General features: G+C 48.2%; 1 protein-coding gene across 6 annotated transcripts in view; it reads right to left on the bottom strand.

Moving 5' to 3' along the window:
* MGA (MAX dimerization protein MGA) overlaps positions 1-15,151 on the bottom strand; it is a 101,394-nt gene extending 86,243 nt beyond the window's left edge. For 4 of the 6 annotated variants that reach the window (XM_050954924.1, XM_050954923.1, XM_050954919.1 and 1 more), the window contains exon 1: positions 13,828-15,151. The gene's annotated coding sequence lies outside the window, so the exon portion shown is untranslated. Of the gene's footprint in view, positions 1-2,038; positions 2,298-13,633; positions 13,798-13,827 lie in introns of those variants that run through there. The other 2 variants (XM_050954922.1, XM_050954921.1) reach the window with 2 other exon arrangements.
* Between the last annotated feature and the right edge of the window lie 5,866 nt (positions 15,152-21,017).

Genomic DNA, 21,017 nt, shown 5'->3' on the forward strand with positions numbered 1-21,017 from the left:
ATAAGTTTCAACTACACTAAAAAAAGGAGAGAACTAAGTGTACTAGTTCCAACATATGTTATTCTTATTTATCAGAAAATATTCAAAACTATTCTCAGTTTCTGATTTAGCAATCTCCCCTTCTCCACCCATACATATTTAGTTAATTATATACACAAAACCTAAATTGCTGTACTACTGGACTATAATTTCCATTTCTCCTACACAATCTACTAAATGAAAACAGGAGATTTCACCTATGGTGACTTTCCCAAACTGCAAGGTCCCCAGACTTTTCATAGATCACCACCAGCATGCCCATGCTGATAATGTGAAAAAGCAGAGCTAGAAAAAAAAAAGACAGTCAACTCCAAACTGTTCATATTCTTCTTCATAAGAGAAGTCTGTTTTATTTGTGTGTGTTAGCATGCAGCAGTAACAAAGTTACATTTAAGTTTGAGGATACATTTTCATCCTGGGTATGTTTTCAGATACTTAAGTTTCAAGTTCTTGTGGTTTTATGTTGGGTTTTTGAAAGTTGTGGGGGTGAAGAATGGATAGTATAGGCATTTTACATGTATTACAAAATTTCCAGATCCTTTCTGGGGCTTGAACACAAAACCAAATTGCTTTTCAAGTTTTGAGAAGCTGTGTTGTGAAAATTTGGCCCTAATTCTGCAATAAGATCTGTGAAGGCTGACATTGTGAACACACAAAAAAGGACAGGGGCCACTGTAAACTGGGCTAAGATTCTTATACGGAAGATACTAGAGAAGTGCAAAGTCTTAAAGCCAAGTATTTGAAATTCACATGCCAAATAAACAATTTACTAGTCTACAAAACAGACAACAGGTGCTAAGATCCAGAATTCCTTATATATGCACATTGTACACATGTTCAATCCATGCCACTATTTTAGGACACTTCTCACAACACATTCATAATACTGTGCATTTTATCTGCATGCTCAATCACAAATCCCTCCCAGTGTCCACAAAAGCAAATGACAGTGGGAGACTGGCTACGAGCTGACGTCACAGGCCCAGTAATGGCAGGAGCTGAGAGTATTTCTCTCCAACTGCCAATGAGAGCCAGGGAGATGAGCCCAATGACAGCAGGCGATGCGCGCAGAGCGCTGCTGTTGAAGTCAGCGGGAACACTTGTGGCTGGCTGCCGCAAGGTGGCTGTGTCGGGCGGCGCCGCGCCGCAGCCCGGCGCATTCGGCAGCACCTCGCTCTGCGAGCCCCCGGCTGGCAGGACTGGCGCAGCAGGTGCCGACCCCGCACGGAACTCGGCGGGAGCAGGTGGCTTCTCGGCCGGGTGCCGGCTGAACAGACGCTGCTTTCTGGGGCGGAGACTGGATGCCGGGAGACCTCGGGGCGACAAGGCTGGTTTTCCCGGCGGGTGGGCGCTCATCGGCTTCTACCAAGAGTCGCCGCGGCCAGTGAAGAAGCAGCGGCCCTAGCCCGAGTTTTTTTTCGAGACCGGGAAGCCCCGTAGACTCCGCCTCACTCGAGCCCAACAGACAAGCGGGGCCCGGCGGACACCCCGCGCAAACCCCTACAGCCGCCGTCGATTAACCCCGTCACCGGGCCTGGAGGCCCTGCCCACTGGGGACAGAGGGGCGGGCGGGCACGGGATGGGAGGTGCATCGTGCTGCGCTACAGCTGAGGCCGCAGCAGTGGGCCGAGAGAGCTGCTAGGGCCAGCCCCAGTGCTGGCGCGCAGGGCCTGGCCCGCCCCCAGTCACTCGAAGGCGCTTCGCGCCTGGCAGCCTCCGCCTCCCGCCCGGCCCGCACCAAAGAGGATACGATGCGAGGAGCCGCGCCACGTGCCTGCTACAGCACCGGGCCGGCGCTTCGCGCTGTTACTGGGGTCTCGGGGAGATGCCCGCGCACGGGGCCTGCAGCCTCGTGGCTGTGCCTGGTGTTAATTTTCGCAGCTGACGCCGCCAGCAGGAGGTGCATGAGGGGCAGGCGGACCTGCGCGCACCACCTCCAAGGCGGGGTCCGGCAGTCCCGGTCCTGGCACCCCCACCCCCGCCAGTTCCCCGCAGTTACCGTGCGCAGGGGAGGGCTCCCCCCTCCCTTCTCTTCACACGGACCGTGTGTCGACCAGCTGGGGGGAACGTGCGTGCGCATCCGCATGACGTAACGACGCTGCACTGCGCGCAGGCGCACTGCTGGCTCGCACTCCCCCCTCCCTCCCGCGTGGCCGCCTTGCCGTCACGTGCCATGGTCGGGGTCCTCCCCGACATTGGGCCCGGGCCTACGCCGCCCACAGGCGAGAAAAGGGGAAGATTCTCGAAGAGAAGCCCCTGTACGGTCCCCGCACGCGCTGCGCCGTCCCCGGGGAAACGCTGCCATCGAAGCCGCGGCCGGCTCCAGTCCCCCCGCAGCGGCACTGTCCGCCGCCCCTGCTGCTGGAGCCATCGCGCTCACTCGAGGCCCCGGAGCTGGCTGCTCGCCCCAGTAGAGAGCGGCCGCAGGTCGGCCCCCTCCACCCCTAGGCGCGCTCCGACAGCGAGGGGCCGCGCCCACGGGCTGCCTCTGCAAACGGGGCTCTGCTAGGTTTACACGAGCGCTGGCTCCTCTCCGTACACGGGCTCTAAGCCTCCGGGGCAGTCAAACTCCGACTGTGTCCCTTGTAGAGCTCAGCCCGCTGGGCGCCCCACTCGCCTCCTGAGCATTTACTCCCACAAAACTACTGTGAAGTCAGGCAAACATGCACCAGCCAACCATCAAGCATTGTAAGGTCTGCCCTTCCCTGTGTACTGAAACACTGCTCCTCTACAGGTCAATACACATTTGTGTTAGGCTGTTTTGTAGAGCCCTCCAACAACATATTTCATCTAGGGATCACTTCTCTTACAAATTATATTTAAAAAGGGGCAAGGAGCCAGCATAGCCTAGGCTGCGTGCCCAAGAGCATCCTTTTCTAACAAAGATCCTGTAAAACGTTTTAAACTAAAAATCATTAGTGATTAACTTCTAATCTGATGGCAAATACTGCTTCTCACAATGGCTACTTTTGTATTTTATTTGTATTTGCAGGACACACAATTGCACATTACACACTGTAGGCATTAAAATTCCAGTCACAATTCCTTATATTATGTATCTAAAAATTCTCCTAGGCCACCTCCAGGGAGGAGGTGCTTGGGCAGCTAGAAGAAACCAATATAAAATTTTGTGATCAAGAACAAGCCAAGTCCTTCTGAGTATAAACCCAGCAAAGGAGAATTCTAATAGGTGAAAACCTGTTTAATGTCTGAAAAAAAATTCTTAGCATTAAAAGCTGGGATAAATAAAATACACCTTGATATATTTTGTTCTGCAGGTTTGCAGATATAATTTGAACAGCCCTAAAAAAAGGAGCATCAACCTGGTCATTTAACCTTAAAAACACTATGCGCGTAGCATGAGAGAAACAGTTATTTATTATAAGGTGCCAAAAAAAGTCAAGAAGACCTAACTGATAGTTCAATGTCAAGCTACCAAAGCACCAACAACCTAGAAATTTGACTTGAATACATGACTAATCATAATAAGTAATGTTATCAAAGCATCTATTTCAGTTTTGTTAGCATTATTTTCCTTTTGCCACTGAAATCCAATTTTCAATACCAATAGTTAGCAGGCCTAATGTAACATTAGGGAAGGCCAGACCTCCCATGACTGTTTCTAGGCAACAGAAGCTTATTCCTATGCATTTGGGATAATCTCTCATAGTATTGATTCCAAGATCATCACAGAATAAAGAAACTGCACAAACCAAGCCATTTTTTCAGGCACAATAGACACATGTGCATCAGATTTAAAAACATGGATAGTCTATCATTCTCCCCAGAGCAAAGTATTTCCCCTTTGCTCTTTTAGATAAAAAAGCCAGGAACGGTAAAGTAACACTTGAAAGTAAAATACTAGGAGGCAATACACTGAAGATTAACTCAGTGGTTTGAGCATTGGCCTGCTAAACCCAGGCTTGTGAGTTCAATCCTTGAGGGGGCCATTTAGGGATCTAGGGCAAAAATCTGTCTGGGGATTAGTCCTGCTCCGAGCAGATGACCTTCTGAGGTCCCTTCCAACCCTGACAGTCTATGATTAAATCTATCACTACTGTACAAAAGAACCATTTAAGTACCTAATATCACTGCAAAAAGTCAATGTGAAATATTGGTTCTACTGCTAAAATGGAGCTTCCCTTGTTCTACAATACTAAATTACTAACACATCTTCACCAGAAAAATATGCTGGATTTGTTTGTTTCTAACATTACAAGAATCATGCAAATCACAAGGGGCTGCTGTTATTTATTTAGCATGGATCTGGTTCCACCATCTTTAGAAAGGCTTCAAACAATATTCTGAGAAGTTACTAGAACTTCTTTGCACAGAAGACTAGTTTCATCTAGAAAGCAGTGAAATGCATCAGTGGTTGTTTTCCAAATATCAAGTGGAAGTAGGATGGAAACCTGGAAAGTCAAGCAAGTATTCCAGTAGCCTTAATGTACAAGACATTTATTTAAACCATATATACGTTTAAAACTGCCTCCTCTTGATTTTAATTCTTTTGCATTCTTTTGTTTTTCACTCATTTTCCTCTTTATTGTTTTCTCCCTTGGGTTTATTCTGTTTTCTTTGAAGCTATATAATTTGCATAAATAAATGTATGCAGTTATAGTGTACCCTCCCAGATAGCAAAAAGATGTATCCAATCTAGTATAAAGCTATATTCAGTTGTAAATCATGCATTTAAATCATGGATTTTGATCAACTTTTCCATTTGTTCTTCAGTTATCTGCTAAAGAAAGGTGTCTTCTCACTGGTTAATATAACTATTTAAATATGTTGATTTACAACTATTTAAACAATTTATATAGCTTTAATATTTTGATTCTTATTAATTGTGCATTAGTATATTAAAAATGGCAAATGATATATTGCTTATTTGCTAGATAATTAACTTTGTGCTCATGATTTGTATCAAGCCGTATTAAGATGGTAATTGAAGTTTAATTAACAAAACACTACATACATTTTTATTAAACAAAACAAGCCTTTAATGCAGTACATGACCTATTGTGCCATACTTATAAAGCATGACCTCAAAAGTTAGAATTGGAGGAAAAACACGTTTCTTTATATAGAAAAGAAGACTTTAATGCAGGCCTGCACAACATGTGGCCACGGGGCCGCATGCAGCCCGTGTGGGCTCATTGTGCGGCCCGCATGGGGTGACAGGCAAGTGATGGGTGAGGGAGGGGGGCTGAAGAGGCAGGGAAGGTGGGGGGCTGAGGAGGCGAGCAGGCAGGCAGTGGGCGGGGGGGCAGGTGAGTCAGCGGCGGGGGGGCTGAGTAGGCGGGCAGTGGCAGGGGGTGAGGAGGCGAGGCGGGGCGATGGGGGGCTGAGGAGGCAAGCGAGGAGTCAGTGGCTGACCTGGTCTGGCTCCCATGCCTTCTCCAAGGGTTGTAGCTGTCTGGAGGTGCCTGCCTTCAATACCTTCCTCATTCACACCTCATTCATTCAACAGGGCAACTGATTACAAAGTTGGGGGAAGATCTTATTCTACTTCTAGCAAAAAGACATTTTTCTTTTACCTTACTTTTACTATCTTAGGGGCCCACTATAACATATTACCAAGGTTCAATACCGTTGTTTCAGTGGGGCAGCGCTGGGGAAGGAGGGTTTGTTTCTACGGGGCGGCTGGTCCTGGGGAGGTGGAGAGTATTTCAGGGGCACTGGGTGGCGCTGGGGGGCGTGTTTGTTTGGGGGGGGGGGGGCTTGGTGGCACTGGGGGAGGGGAAATCGGCAGGGCCGGGGGGGGGGGGGGGGCAGAGGTTCGGCCCTCAGCTGTTTTCTTTGGAGTAATATGGTCGTCACCGCTTTACAAGTTGTGCAGGCCTGCTTTAATGCAAAAAGAAGAGCATGAACTGGAGTCTTAGGCCATGTCTACATCTAAAATTTTGCAGCGCTGGTTGTTACAGCTGTATTAGTACAGCTGTATAGGGCCAGCGCTGCAGAGTGGCCACACTTACAGCAACCAGCGCTGCAAGTGGTGTTAGATGTGGCCACACTGCAGCGCTGTTGGGCGGCTTCAAGGGAGGTTCGGGGAACGCGAGAGCAAACCGCGGCTAAGCTGGTCTCCTTTCCCGGTTTGCTCTCTCGTTCCCCGAACCCCCGAACAAGCAGGTCTCCTTCCCTGCGGTTTGCTGGGTGGTTCGGGGAACGCGAGAGCAAACCCGGGAAAGGAGACCAGCTTCGCCGCGGTTTGCTCTCGCGTTCCCCGAACAAGCAGGTCTCCTTCCCTGCGGTTTGCTGGGTGGTTCCGGGAACGCGAGAGCAAACCGCGGCGAAGCTGGTCTCCTTCCCCGGTTTGCTCTCGCGTTCCCGGAACCACCCAGCAAACCTCAGGGAAGGAGACCTGCTTGCTCGGGGTTCGGGGAACGCGAGAGCAAACCGCGGGGAAGCTGGTCTCCTTTCCCGGTTTGCTCTCGCGTTCCCGGAACCACCCAGCAAACCTCAGGGAAGGAGACCTGCTTGCTCGGGGTTCGGGGAACGCGAGAGCAAGCCGGGGAAGGAGACCAGCTTGATTACCAGAGGCTTCCTCAGGTATGCTGGGATACCTGCTTATTCCACGGAGGTCAAGAAAAGCGCTGGTAAGCGTCTATACTTGATTACCAGCGCTGGATCACCAGCGCTAGATCCTCTACACCCGAGACAAAACGGGAGTACGGCCAGCGCTGCAAACAGGGAGTTGCAGCGCTGGTGGTGCCCTGCAGATGTGTACACCTCCTAAGTTGCAGTGCTGTAACTCCCTCACCAGCGCTGCAACTTTCTGATGTAGACAAGCCCATAGTTGGCAATCCACACTGCAATACTGGCTGATAATCAAATGAAGCACTCCTGTGTGAATTCAAAAAGTGGATTTGAGGTGCATTACAGTATATTGATCTCTTTAATGCAGACAAGAACTAAGGCCTGGTCTACACTACGTGTTTATACCGAATTTAGCAGCGTTAAACCGATTTAACCCTGCACCCGTCCATACAACGAGGCCCTTTATATCGATATAAAGGGCTCTTTAAACCGGTTTCTGTACTCCTCCCCGACGAGAGGAGTAGCACTGAAATCGGTATTGCCATGTCGGATTAGGGTTAGTGTGGCCACAAATCGACAGTATTGGCCTTCGGGCGGTATCCAACAGTGCACCATTGTGACTGCTCTGGAAAGCAATCTGAACTCGGATGTACTGGCCAGGTAAACAGGAAAAGCCCAGCGAACTTTTGAATTTCATTTCCTGTTTGCCCAGAGAGGAGCTCTGATCAGCACAGGTGGCCATGCAGCCCCAAATCCAAAAAGAGCTCCAGCATTGACCATACGGGAGATACTGGATCCGATCGCTGTATGAGGAGACAAATCTGTTCTATCAGAGCTCCGTTACAGAAGACAAAATGACAAAGCATTTGAAAAAATCTCCAGGCTATGACAGACAGAGGCCACAGCAGGGACTCAGCACAGTGCTGCGTGACAAGCGTAACGGAAAGCCAAAGAATCAAATGGACGCTCATGGAGGGAGGGAGGGCGGACTGAGGACTCCAGCTATCCCACAGTCCCCGCAGTCTCCGAAAAGCATTTGCATTCTTGGCTGAGCTCCCAGTGCCTGTAGAGTCAAAAACATTGTCCCGGGTAGTTCAGGGTTTATCTCATCAATTTACCACCCCTCCCCCCCATGAAAGAAAAGGGAAAAAAATCGTTTCTTGCCATTTTTCAATGTCACCCTATGTCTACTGCATGCTGCTGGTAGACGCGGTGCTGCAACGCTGAACAGCAGCATCTCCTCCCCTTCCTTTCCTAATGGCAGACAGTACAAAATGGTGGAAAACCGTCATCAGCTCGTGAGTGCTCCTGGCTGGCCTCGGTGAGGTCGGCCAGGGGCGCCTGGGTAAAAATGGGAATGACTCCCTGTCACTCCCGGCAGACGGTGCAAAATGCTGGGTAACCGTCCTCATCATAGCAACTGGAGCCTGAGCTCCATCAGCTCCCTCCCACCCCCCTTTCGTGTCTAAAGAAAAGATTCTGTACTCCTTGGACTATCATAGCAACTGGAGGCTGCCTCCCCCTCATTTTATCATCTCGCTAAAAAGTCAGTGTTTCTTATTCCTGCATTCTTTATTACCTCATCACACAAATGGAGGGACACTGCCACGGTAGCCCAGGAGGGGTGTGGGAGGAGGGAAGCAACGGGTGGGGCTGTTGCAGGGGCACCCCCTAGAAGGGCATGCAGCTCATCATTTCTGCGGGACCTCTGGTGCTTTGACCTGGAGCGGCTGTACTCTCTGGCTCTCTAGCAGATTTGCCCCATATTCTAGGCACGACTGACTATTTTTAGACAAAACATAAAGAAGGGAATGACCCAGGGAGTCATTCCCATTTTTGTCCTCAGCGAGGCCAGCCAGGAGCACCCATGACAGCAGCAGACAGTACAAAATGATTGATAACTGTCATCTCATCGCCAATTTATGATGGCAGATGGTACAATAGGGATGGTAACCATCTCTGCTACCTTGCAAAAGCCAATGAATGCTGCTGTGTAGCACTGCAGTACCGCCTCTGTCAGCAGCATCCAGTACACATACGGTGACAATGACAAAAGGCAAAACAGGCTCCATGGTTGCCATGCTATGGCGTCTGCCAGGGCAATCCAGGGAAAAAGGGTGCAAAATGATTGTCTGCCGTTGCTTTCACGGAGGAAAGATTGAGTGACGACATTTACCCAAAATCACCCGCGACACTGTTTTTGCACCATCATGCATTGGGATCTCAACCCAGAATTCCAATGGGAGGGGGAGACTGCAGGAACTATGGGATAGCTACCCACAGTGCAACACTCCAGAAATTGATGCTAGCCTCGGTACATGGACGCACATCACTGAATTAATGTACTTAGTGTGGCCACGTGCACTCGACTTTATATAATCTGTTTTACAAAACCGGTTTATGTAAAATCGGAATAATCCCGTAGTGTAGATATACCCTAAGAGTGTTCCATCCTATATAAGCACTAAAAAAAATTAACTAATGTAGCTATTTGAGTCAGATAATCTTTTGCCACTTTGGAGAACCTGTAACAACAAACAACGTATTGCAAGTAAATTTTGTCACCTCTGGAACCTTTGGAATCCAGATATATTAACATCGTAAGAATGGCCACACTGGGTCAGACCAATGGCCCATCTAGAGCAGTATCCTGTCTTCCAACAGTGGCTAATGCCAAGTATTTCAAAGGGAATGAATGGAACAGGCAATCATCAAGCAATCCATCGGGTCGCCCACTGAAACTTTTGGCAAACATAGGCCAGGGACACAGAGCATGGGGTTACATCCCTGACCATCTTGGCTAATAGCCATTGATGGACCTATCCTCTATTAACTCATCTAGTTCTTTTTTGACTGTTATGGTTTTGGCCTTCACAACATCCCCTGACAAGGAGTTCCACAGGTTAACTATGCATTGTCTAAAGAAGTACTTATTTTTGTTTTAAATGTGCTGCCTGTTAATTTCATTGGGTGACCCATGGTTGTGTTATGTAAAGGAGTAAGTAACACATTCTATTCACTAATGTTTGGAGATATATTTGCAACATAAACTGATCTAAATTCATCCTTTGGTTATGCTCACAAAGCCACATGGACTTTGATTGGGTTATAAAGATGTAACTCGGCACACATCTTGGCCTATCATTGTTATCTGGCGAATCATATCAGAAACTGGCATAAGTAACTGATTATTGTATAGAAATTAGAGCAGGAAATCACCAGATTATAAACTCAGTCAAATTAATGTAACCGCAAAAGGTGTAATTTAAATCTAAATTAACTAGAAAGTCTTTTAGGCAAGCAAGAGGTTTCAGAAAATATTTTATATAGAAGTTATAGTTGTGCAATCAACTGTACAGAAAAGCAATTTAGAGGGAAGGGTCAGTCGGTTTTGCAGGAGAAAGCCCAAGTCCTTCATTCTTGCTGTGTAGTAACAGGGATTTCTTCAGGGGAAGAAAAAAGAATAGGGTCATTTTTCACAAGTCCTAAATTCACTTAAAAGTATGAGATTAATTGCCCTGAAGTGAAAAATCATCTTTGTAGCCTCAGACCAACTACAATATGGCAGTGGCAATTTAAACTTTCTCATGCTGCCCTGTTATTTTACCTCAAACTTACAATGGAAGGACCAACTCTCTAAGAAAGTAGTGTAGTCTCCATGTTCGTTAAATATTTCCCCGCTACTTACAGATCAGTAGTGGACACCTGCCTCATGGAGACTAAAATGAACTCACCAACTTATTCCACACTCACTTCCATTTAGTGGTCTGATGAGTAATATCTTTCAGTCTCTACCACTTCAGGCATTATCTGTATACTGACCTAGATGTGACAAGGCTCTGTACTCTGAGCCATTCAGTCCTCTCTTTAAAAATAAGAAACCACTCTATAGCCCCAGTCCTTCAATTTACAATGTGCAAGCATACCTGCATAAAGCCCCACAGCAGTTCAGGTATCTACCTGGGCATTGCAGGATTAGGTCTTACAACAAACCAATGTGCACAAACAAGTGGAAAAAATTGTAAGAAGTTAGTTTTCACTCAAAATGGTGGTGATTATTTTTAAGTACATAGATAAATAGACTGCTCTTTTAATTGTATTTTTTAATAGATATATCCTTATGATAATATTTGCTGAAAATAATACAAAGTCATTCGTACACTCTCTATTCAGGGAGTCACCATAAGTCTGCTATATTTTTAACCACTCCTCACCCTCTCCATTCTGAAAGTTATAGAACAGGGGAATAAAGCAGGGAAAGGTAATGTTGTGCTTCCTGTCATAGCAACTGTGGCAGATGGAAAATGAAACAGACAAGAACCATGCAGTTTCATCAGTTTCACTCTCTTATTACAAGCATGCCAAAAATGTACTATGTGCAGGAGTTCTCTGCAGGGGGCACTCCTCCAGAGGCATAAAAGAGAATAAGCCAGGAGTGAAAGAGACAATAACAAAAACAAGTGAGATAAGACACAGACAAGGGAGAAGGTTCATTTGAATTCAGAACCAAGTATTCTCTCTCCAGGTTGTTAATGTCTAGCAACCACCTTGAGCCAACTAAATAAACAGAATAGACAAGCCCTATGGCTACCACTTTTTAGCTGGAGGGAGAGTTACCCTGACTTTTTAATGGGTGAGAAAAATGGGAAGGATGATCTTTTGACTAGTGCACCAAGTCAGGAGATCTGGATTCTATTTCCACCTCTGTCACAGACTCATTATGCATAACCGTAGGCAAATTACTTTATTTCCATGTCTGTTTTCTCACCTTAAACTTGAGATAATGAGGTGTAATGTTTGCAAAACATTTCGAGATCATTGGATGGAAAGAGTTACAGAAGGAAAAAAGTACTAATACTATAAAAGCGTGTCAAAGTGGGACAGTATTCCATCAATTTAAAAAAAAAAAAAAGAGTACAATTTTATAAGGGGCATGCTCTCCTACCTTCTGTTGTATTCTTAACTCAAATTAGGTTAGTAATCTTTTCCCTACTTCTCTAGCCCTCCCATTTCCAAAATGAGCTTTCCTGGAGGTAGCGGTTCTTGTGATGGACAAATGATACTTTTCTAGTGGACACAATTTTATTTAGGTCCCTTTCATGTATCTACCCCCGATTTTCTGCATCCTCTTTTTCGTCTCTGTTCCTTTTCAGATTATTCCCTCCTATTATCACTCTTGCTACTTTCTTCTTATCCCAAACCTCCATCATCCTTCTTACTCCCATCCCATTGCTACCCCTTCCTCAACTCACAGAAATAAAGAAAATGGAAAGGACTGCAATTTAAAAAAAATCCACATGAATATAAGTATTTGGGATACATAATCTGACTGTGGCAAATTGTCCCGCTCTAATTTTCCAATTTATTGGAAAATGGAAGAGCACCCCTATCATCATGACAAGATTCTTGCTAACAGTCACATAACAACGAAAAAACAAAAAACCACCCACCCTTCAACCCCAAATCTGACTACCAATTTAACCCAGAACATGTCTTTTAAACAGTCACAATGGTTTAATATCTAGACCCATCCACCTTCTCTAGGAACCCTAATAAGGAAGAATGTGCCAATACCTCTGAGACTGAGAATTCCAATCACTGATCACCTTCTGAAAGAAAAATCCCCCTTGTTGGATTTTATCCCACAGTATAGGTCCAACAATGCTCCACCAACTTTGGATCCTCACTGTCAACTACAGAACCTAGATCGCCTTGCCATTCTCCCTCCCCACCCCAAGCATCGTAGGGCTCACATGAACTGTGGAGTCTGATACATTGAATACTGGTAACACTGCTAGTAAGTATTGCTTCTAATAATCCCCAATAATAAAATATATCTTAATTCCCAAGGGAGACAAAATTAAAGAAATATCTCTGATCAGGACTGTACATCCAAGGGTGCACTCTCACAATGTGAAATTAGATTTTTGAAATATATCAACATATTCTGCACTTTATGCTGCCATAACCTAACCTATGAAAATAAAGGAGCAAAGAATATACTAGAATGTGTGACACATGGAGCTGCAAAGTATTAAATAGAATATGCAAGATAAAAAAAATCCATGCAACAAAAGGACGGAAATAGTGGCTATAGCTCAACAATAAATGTAAGAAGAAAAGTGTTTCATTAACACAAATGAAAAGAGCAAGAATCACCATCTTAATGAAGAGCCCGGTTACAAGATGCCACATACACATACAACCTACAAGAGAAGATGTGGCCCTGTTATGCCTGAGACTAGAAATGTTCTTGCTCCCTGACGCGCGTGTGGTTTCAGTTTGCAGCAGGAGCATGCCAGCACGGTAATCTTCAGGACAGATTTCCGAGGGGGGCGTTCGCTGTTGACCATGGAGGCTCTGCACACTGACACACTGCTGTGGTTTCACCTGTTGGGCCTCCGGTGCTGCTGGAGCCCTAAGGAGATCTGTATAGCTCAGACTATGACCGAGATAAGCCAAAGGGACTGGTTTGAAGCCCGAAGCACCCTAGATCCTCGACTTGCCCCTCTCATCCGCAGCCCCGAACCCCGTGGAGGTGGAGCCTCAGCGCTTCGCACTCCCCCAGCCACCTAGCCCGCGCGGAGCAGGGAGCCCTGCGCTTCTCGGGGAGGCTATAAACTCGAGGTCCCATCTGCTCGACGGGGGATATCGACAGCAGCAGGGCGGCAACTGGCGAGGTACCGGCCTCGCCGCAGCACAAACCCTTCAGACTCCCCCCGCGCTTAGGATCACTAAAAGGGTGATAGCTCCTTGCGCAGCCAGCGGAGAATCGCAGCGGCCTCCCGAAGCGGGACTAGGTCAGGCCGCGCTCCCCGCGCCGGTGCCCAGATGCAGCCGGCGGTGCGGCTACGGTCTGACTTTCGACTCTGCCCCGAACTCCCTTCCGCCCCCTCAGCAGCGGGGCTCGGTCACGTGATCGCTCTCACGCCCGCCCTGCGCCTGCTGTTCGCGTGCTCGCCGTAGCCGTTTCCCGGGGGCTGAGGAGGGGCTCAGCCTGCGCGGGAACCGCCACTCCCTCACCGCGCCCCCTACCACTGCCTGGGGAGTAGCCCACCTCGCTCTCGCCTCAAAAGCGCCCCCGAGAATGGGAGGCCGAGCCGCCGCTGGCAGGCGCAGGCCAGAGCGATCCCGTGTGATTGGGCCGCTCAGCTCACGTGACACCCCTACCTCACGCCACCTCCTCGAATAAAACTTCAAAATGGGGGCGAAAATGCCGGGCGGATCCCATCGCGCGTTCCGAGTTCCTACCTGCTTCCCGCCGCCAGTTCCACGCGGCGCAGGGCCACACCGCAACCCACGAGCCCAGCTCACAGCTCCTGAGGCCTTCGCGTGCCACGCGCAGCTTCTGCTCTCATTGGCTGTCGGCCTTGTCACGTGCTATCACCCCCCTCGCCTGGTGGGCCCGCCCCCACACCGTGGGACCTGAGCCTTCCGGCGCGAGGCAACAGCCTGGAAGCAGGCGATGTTTGGCGCGCGCACTAAGGCGACACAGCCCCCAGAAAGCAGGCAAAGCAAGCGGGCCTCGCGACGGCCGCACAAGTGCCCTCCTGATTGGCTGTGTGACCAGTACACGTAGTTTCCGTTCCTTCTCTTGACCACGCCCTTCCTGCCCCTCCCCTGCGCGAGGGAAACACGCTGTTCTCGCGTGGGCCAAACAGAACTCGTTCCTCATTGGTTCTCTGTAGCTCTCACGTGATTCTCTCCTTCCCCGGCATGCTCTGTCCCAAATAATGGCCCAGCCCTGTCACGTGGTCGAGGCTGTGTGTGAGAGGAGCTGGGAGGGAGCTGCTGAAGCTGTGGGCCAAGCCCGCCTGCGGAGCAGGTGTCCTCATGTGCCAGATACCTGAATGCCTCAAGTCATCCCCCTCTCAGCCTCTCCCTGTGCCTGGCATAGTAACTACCCACTCTGCCCTTCTCTGGAGCGTGAGCCCCCTGGATCTGCCCCAGCGCCGCTCACCCCCAAAAGTCCAACCTCTGCACTGCACCCCAGGAATGGGCATGACACCCCTGCTAAAGCCGCAGATGACAGAGGAGTCTCCTGGTGTCTCAGACACGTCCCCTGGGCTGGCACTTCCATGAAGATCTATGGCACCTGAATTCGAGGTGCTGCTTTACAGAATAGGGGGATGAACATTCCAGAAGACCTGCAGTCTGATCCGGGACCTCACTATCAATTGCAGAAACCAGGTTAAGGAAGTAAGGAATCAGGCTGCTGTTGCTGAGTAGTGGATAGACTACCACAAAGCAGACTAGCTGGGGCTTTGCAAGAGAATGACAGCTTTATGTTGTAGCTCACATACATTTATCAGATATGTGATATTTCTGAGGAATCTCTTAACTTTTTAAAACCAGCACCCCATGGACACCTCTGGATTCCTTGGAGGAGTCTGAGACAGAGATCTCTGCCAAGAACTGTGAGGAGAAGGAGAGAGGGAGAAGACATGAGCAGGGACTCCAGCCATGCCATGAGCTCGGTAGGGTCTGTTTGCAACTCCACCACAGTCTAGCCCAGGGGTCAGCAACCTCTGGCATGCGGATCGCCAGGGGAAGCACCCTGGCGGGCCGGGCCAGTTTGTTTACCTGCCATGTGGGCAGGTTTGGCTGATGGTGACTTCCACTGGCCACGGTTCGCCATCCCAGGCCAATGGGGGTGGCAGGAAGCCGCGGCCAGCACATCCCTCACCCACGCCACTTCCTGCCACCCTCATTGGCCTGGGACGGCAAGCTGTGGTCGGCCGAACCTGCCGACACAGCAGGTAAATAGACTGGCTCTTGTAATGGTCCTTGTGTCTGGTTGTTTAAAGTCAGTAGAGAACTGCTGAACCTCTGCCATCCACCTTTGAGGCAGCTTTTCCCACTTTGCCTCACAGATATTATGCAGGACACAAAATGTAGCTATAACTAGGGCCCTACCAAATTCATGGTCCAGTTTGGTCAATTTCATGGTCAGAGGATTTTAAAAATCATAAATTTCATGATTTCAGCTATTTAAATCTGAAATTTCAAGGTGTTATAATTGTAGGGATTCTGACCCAAAAAGGAGTTGTGGGGGGGAGTTGCAAAGTTATTGTAGGGGAGTTGCTGTACTGCTAGCCCTACTTCTGCACTGCTGCTGGCGGTGGAACTGCCTTCAGAGCTGGGCAGCTGGAGAGCGGTGGCTGCTGGCTGGGAGCCCAGCTCTGAAGGCAGAGCTGCCATCAGCAGCAGTGCAGAAGTAAGGATGGCATGATATGGTGTTGCCACCCTTACTTCTGTGCTGTTGCCTGCAGAACTGGACTTTCAGTCAGCAGCCACCACTCTGGCTGCCTAGCTCTGAAGGCAGCAGTGCAGAAGTAAGGATGGCATGGTATGGTATTGTCACGCTTCTGTGCTGCTGCTGGTGGGGCGCTGCCTTCACAGCTGGGCACTTGGCCAACAGCCACCGCTCTCCAGCCGCCTAGCTCTGAAGGCAACACAGAAGTAAAGGGGGCAACACTGTGACCCTCCTAAAATAACCCCCTGCAAACTCCTTCCTGGGTCAGGACCCTCATTTGAGAAACGCTGGTCTCCCCCATGAAATCTGTATAGTATGGGTAAAAGCACACAAAAGACTAAATTTCACAGGGGGAGACCAGATTTCACAGTTAGTGACACGTTTTTCATGGCCGTGAATTTGGTAGGGCCTTGATATTTTTCTCAATGAGATCTAATCTTGTGAGTAAACCTTGGCAGCATCCCTTCAGTCTACCAAAAGCACATTCAATTGTCATTCTGCACCAGCTGAGCCAGTAGTTGAATCTTTTCTTCATGCTGTCAAGGTAGCCGTTGTATGGCTTCATGAGCCAAAAGAGCAAGGGGTGGGCTCTCCCATTTGAAGATCACCAATGGTAATCTGCCAGTCAGAAAAGAATACCCCAGTTTACAGCTTTCTGAACAAGACTATGTGCTTAAAGATGTAAACAGCATGTACTTTCCCTGACCAGCCCACACTGATATTGGTGAAGCATCTACAGTGATCCCCCAATGCTTGCATAACCATAGAAAAGTAGACCTCTCTGTTGATGTACGTGGTGGCAGGGTGGGCAGGTGCCAATAGGGATATGCATGCTGTCTGTTGCCCCTCCTCAGTTCAGAAATCCCATTGCTGCAGATCCATCCACTATATATTGCACATAGCTGAGTCACAGTCCTGTGTAGCTGGAGACAATGGCCCTACACACTTGCATAATAACAGCCCCCACTGTGGATTTCCCACTGACTGGTAGCAAACCAGCATTGCAAGTTTCCACAGTGCAACCACCACTTGCTTCTCCGCTGTCAATGTAGCTCTCATTCTGGTGTCCCTGTGCTGGAGGGCTGAGGCAAGCACACAGATCCAGGTATGTGGCCTTTTGCATCCAAAAGTTCTGCAACCACTGCTTGTCATCCCAAACCTGCATTATGATGTGATCATGTGACAAGTCGGCTACTCATTTCTCAGGACCAGAGGCGGCGCTCCACCATCTGCAGCTGCTCTAACACCAGCAGCAACCTTGACATTTTTTTCTGCTATGTCCCTCAGTAAACTGTCTTTGAAGACATTCTCGTGTCCCTGGCTATTGTGGCACTTCCTGTGGGTCTGAAAATACAGGATATTCATGCATCCTGTATTTGCCATGTTCATGAGAATAACGCAGAGCTCTTTGTGCTCCATGCTTCTGTCAGACACCAAAAAGTGCCACGTGATTTTGTGAAATTTTTTTTTAAAGTGCAAAAATTGTGGGATATGGTTGGCATTATGGGATGGAGAAAGTTCCATGCTGGGAACTTGACCCCTAGCTCCCAGAAATCTTGGGGCAAGTAATTTCTATTCTACAACACATTGTAAAAATTTCCCAAAAGGTGTGCCAGATTGTGTAGCATGGCACACTGGCATACCTACCCCCAGTGTTAGCACAGTGTTGACACAAGCAGCCAAGTATGCATACACCCAAGTGATATACAAACTTTAGCAGCTGTACACTGATGCAACAGCATCAACCACATTTTGCAGTATAGATGTGGCCTTAGGCTCCTAAATTACATAGGCATTATAGAAAAAATGTCCCTAGGTCTACACCAGAAAAACAACTGTTTCAGGGAATGTGGCTACAACAGAGCTTTCACATAAACCACTTCTAAACATGGTTGAAAGTTATAGTGTAGATTGGACCTTCACTGGCTTTTGCAATCAGGCTGCCATCCTGGAGGCTCCTTGGTGGGCTTTAGCCTGGTTGGAAAGTTTTGAAGGCTAAATTTTTAGAGGGTTTAACTAGATCTACACTGTAAATTGAAACCTTGTTTGTAACCAGGTTAAGAGATAACCATGTTTTAACCAGCTCCTTGACACAATTGCATCTGTAATGTAAATGGGGCTCAGTTTCACAAGAGAGAGATGTTAGATCCAATTTTAATTAACAAATTCTTTAGTTATCAAGAAGAATGGAGGAAATAGCATATGTATTAAATTTGCAGATGATACTAAATTGGGAGGACCTGCAAACACCAGAAATAAGAGAAGTAATACAAAGGGACCTAAAAAGGTTAGAATTATGGACAGAAATATTTCAACTGGACAAATGCAAGCTAAGACATACAGGGGGAATAAAATAAGTCACAAATATTTATTGAGAAGGAGACACTCGGAAAGCAGCAATGCTGAAAGAAATTAGGGTCAATCATGGACAACATATTAGAAATGAGCTTGCAATACAATATGGCTGCAAAAGAAGGCAACATGGTTTTGGTTTGTAAAGGCAGAAGAATCCCATCTCAGAGAAGGGAAGGTCTTTATACTGCTCTGGTGAAAAGGTTCCTAGAAAACTGCATTCAGTCCTGGGAACCTCAATTCTAGAAATTTATAGATAAATTGATGTTTGCAGTGTTGGAGCCATGTTGGTCCCTGGATATTGGAGAGACAAGGTGAATGAGGTCATATCTTTTATTGGACCAATAAAAGATATTTCCGCTGGTGAGAGACAAGCTTTTGAGCTTCAGATAGATTGAAGCGAGAGTGATGCCCAAAATAAGCCTGTACCAAAGCCCACAGTCCTCATCAACCCCTTCACTGCCCATTCCCACCCCTGTCCCTCACAACCAACCTTCCCTCTATAGGCTGATCAGATTTTCAAAGCAAAGTGCTAGGAAACGAGGGGGGTTGTCATGGAAAGGGTTTTAGTGGGGGACCAGGAAGGTTGATAGGACAATGGGACAAAAAAGAAGACCTCGTGTCCCATTCTCTTCTTTTTTGAACAAAGAACTGTACACATGTGACAGTAAAGGGAAAAGTAGGACAAAACTACATTAGAAATTAATACATAATTAATCAAACATGAGAACCCTCTAACAACTATTTGGGGTTCCTACCTTACACACAAAAGGGTTTTGTTGTGTTGTACATAGACTCAACAATCCATAGTTCCCCAGAGCATTCTCCGTGGGAGTCCGCAAGGCTGTCAATGCTCTTTTATCCTATGGTTTCCCTGACCAGCTGGTAGAGATGGTCCCAGGCACTAGTGATGTGTGAGAAAGATGTCTCTCATTGCTGTGACATTGCAAATCCTCTTTTGCCTGACTTGAGGATCCCAATATAAACTCCAGCTTTTTCTGCTTTTGTAGAAATTAACTCACGTGGTCTAGCATGGTTGCCCAAACTACCCTCTCCCCCAACCCTAGCACAGGGGTCAGGGACAACATCAGTTCCTGAACTCTCCTGAGCACAGGGATTGTCCCCAGCTAGTGTTCCCTGTGGTGCTAGCCACCCTATAGAAGGCGAAGGGGAGACAGAACTACTTGGTCCCTCATACACTGGTCAAAAGTGGAGCTGGCTGCCCACAGAGAGGACCACAGGTAGCACTACCAAGAGGGAGGGGATTAGTGGGTTCACTGCCCCTTTGTACTGGCTTGTTCCTGGAGGGCCTGTGCCTACCTGAAGCACAAATCCTCTGGAAACTCCCTCTGTGGTGGCATAACACAACAGAACTCCTGCTGTCGGAGTCCCTAATGGGTGGGGAACCTACAGCCCACAGGCCAGATCCAGCCCACTGAGTCATTTCATCCAGCAACTCTTCATGCCACAGGCTGGAAGCTCCGAGTGTCGGTGCCCCCTGGCAGGGCTGGAGCCGTGAGCACAGGGTTGCCAGGCCATTAAAAGTCAGGTCAGCTCCCGGAAATGACTGGTATGTCCCTGCAGCCGCTAGGCACGAGAGCGATCAGGGAAGTCCTGCACTACCCCCGCTGCCAGCACTGGGTCCGCAGCTCCCATTAGTCGGGAACTGTAGCAAATGGGAGCTGTGGGGGCGATGCCTGTGGGTGCAGGCAGCATGCGTCACGCAGCAGCACCCGTCCCCTCCACCTAGGGGCTGGACATGGCGAGAGCTTCTGCGAGTAGCGCGGAGCCCCGGCAGAGAGGGAGCCTGCCTTAGCACTACTGACTGGGAACTGTCTGAGGTAAGTGCAGCCCAGCTGGAGCCCGCACCCCAAACACCTGGCCCCCGGTCAGAACCCCCTCCCATACCCTAACTCCCTCCCAGACCCCACACCCCAACCCCCAGCCCAGAGCCCCCTCCTGCACCCCAAACCCTTCATCCCCTGCCCCACTCCAGAGCCTGCATCCCCAGCCAGAGTCCTCACCCCCTCCCACACTCCAATCCCCTGCCCCAATCCCAGAGCCTAGGGGAAGCCCCGACCCTCCATGCCCGCTCCCCTGTGGGGCTCTGTGTGGCCCGCAACTGATTTTTTCCATGGGTCAGTGGCCCCAGATAGAAAAAAAGGTTCCCCACCCCTGCCCTAACAGGCACAATCCTCCCTTATTATTTGACTAAACCTGACTGTTCCCTGAGGCAACAATAAAACAAATCTCTAAGCAGTGCCCCCTATTTTTTGCCAGTCATCCCATTCCCAAAGGGACGCTTTACATCTCCATAGGGCTTGTCTTTTCCCCTTTTCAGTTGCATTTAGCACTTTCCCCCACAGATCAGTTTTCCCCCTGTTCTCCAACTGACATTCCCCAACTTCCACAGGACCTTCCAATCCCAATCTCCTGTCCTTTTTCCAGTAGAAGGGGCATCAGCCAAATATTCTGTTGCTGTCTGAATAGCAATAGAGAGGGATAATATACCACAGATATCCCATCATACTACCCTTTAGTTAACATAAATGATGGATCTTACATTTGTGGGTGAAACATTCTTTCCCTATCAAAATAAATAATAACGCAACTCTATAAAAATTCATGTTTGCTTGCAGGCATGTTACCTGCAGGGAGATTATAATTCCATGGTGACATGGAGAGAACTGGCTAAATCTGAGATCAATGAAAAATTGCCTAACCAGTAAAATATTGCAACGACTTTCAATGCCTCATAGTCTGGAGGAATTCCAAGCCAACCATTCCGCTTTCACACCAGATGCCCTTTAAGTTAAATCTGCCTCACTGTTGC

This window comes from Gopherus flavomarginatus, chromosome 5 (assembly GCF_025201925.1).
Source record: "Gopherus flavomarginatus isolate rGopFla2 chromosome 5, rGopFla2.mat.asm, whole genome shotgun sequence".
Classification (NCBI taxonomy): Eukaryota; Metazoa; Chordata; order Testudines; family Testudinidae; genus Gopherus; species Gopherus flavomarginatus.